Genomic DNA, 1,454 nt, shown 5'->3' with positions numbered 1-1,454 from the left:
TGGCATGTGGTGCTGGGGGATTGAACCGCGGTCCCTGTGCTTTGCTAAGCTTGTTCTAAGTAGGTGCTTTAGACCACTGAGCCATCTCACCAGCCCAACCTGAGCATTTTCTGTGCCAATCTCTGAACTGGAGCCAAAAGAGAAGCAGTAAACTTTATAGGTTAGTTGATAACCTGCCATAACTTACGTACATATCATAAAGCAAGGGTCGTGAATTCTGTATGGACACTGTGGTCTTACTTATTTATAGTCCATTTGTTAATACTTTTCTTCATGATTGATTTTTTTTCACTAACATACAAATAAGTAGACTCTTTAATATTTTTTAATTTTTTTAGATTTCTACTGGCTGCATGTTGTGTGGGAAGGATGCTGCGAGACCTCCAACCACATAGTATTTTTTTTTCTCATTGTCATAGATGCCACCACTGAAATCTGTGAGCCTCTTGCACCCACCTTCCAGACTGAAGTGATCACGCATTGATGATTCATGAGGAAACAGCAAGGCATGCTTTGGACTGGAATCTGTACTTGAGGCACTGTGCTAGGACTGTGTTCTGCATTTGTCAGAATTGTGGTAAATCTGGAGGGTGTCAGTATTAAATTTAGTTTCCTCTGTCTTCTGAGAGACAATATTTTGGTGTTCAGAAAGCAATGCATATTTGAGCATAGAAGGGAAGATGAACCTTCCCGTGCCTGTGCAGGGATCCTTAAGGATGAGGCGTGGACTTTGCCATGGAGGGTGGGCTGTGCTGGCTCTATCTGTAAGGAAGTTCTACAGAGATGTAATACAGGAAAACTTTAGGAATGTGGCTGCTGTAGGCAGAAACTGTGATGACCCACAAATTGAGGATGAGGACAAAACTTACATGAACAATTTAAGAGGCAGAGGAATGTGGTTGGTATAAAATTATAAATCCACATGGAGGTGAACTCTGAGTGGCCTGCAGGATTCAGGGGGGCTGTGAGCTGTGGACTCAGGGTGCACAGGGGCAGCGTTTTCCTGCAGCCATTTAAGAACTTTGGTGGACTCTGGGTGGCCTGTGGGACTCTGTCTGGGTGATTATTGGAAGCTTCAAAAATGTCAAAATAGGGGCCGGGGAAATGGCTCAATAGAATAAGCACTTGCCTAACAAGCGCAAGGGTCTGAGTTCAATCCCTGGTTCCACAAAAAAAAAAAAAAAAAAAAAAAAGTCAAAATGCAGGAGCAAAGGGCAATCTCAATCCTCTAGGCCACCCAGAACAAATCCAGGAGACAGTGACATGTGAGAACTTGGAAATCACACACCAGAGATCTCTGAAATGATAACAACTGAAGTAAAGAAACAAGTCCATCAGGGTATAGAAGAAATAACAGAATTAAACCAAACTTGTGAAGAAATTGACTTGGTAGATCTTTACAGAGTGTCTTTTTTCTTTTCTTTTCTTTTCTTTTCTTTTCTTTTCTTTTCTTT

This window comes from Octodon degus, unplaced genomic scaffold (genome assembly GCF_000260255.1).
Source record: "Octodon degus isolate 3935 unplaced genomic scaffold, OctDeg1.0 scaffold00050, whole genome shotgun sequence".
In the NCBI taxonomy this organism is placed as follows: Eukaryota; Metazoa; Chordata; class Mammalia; order Rodentia; family Octodontidae; genus Octodon; species Octodon degus.
Note: the sequence above shows the minus strand (reverse complement) of the source record.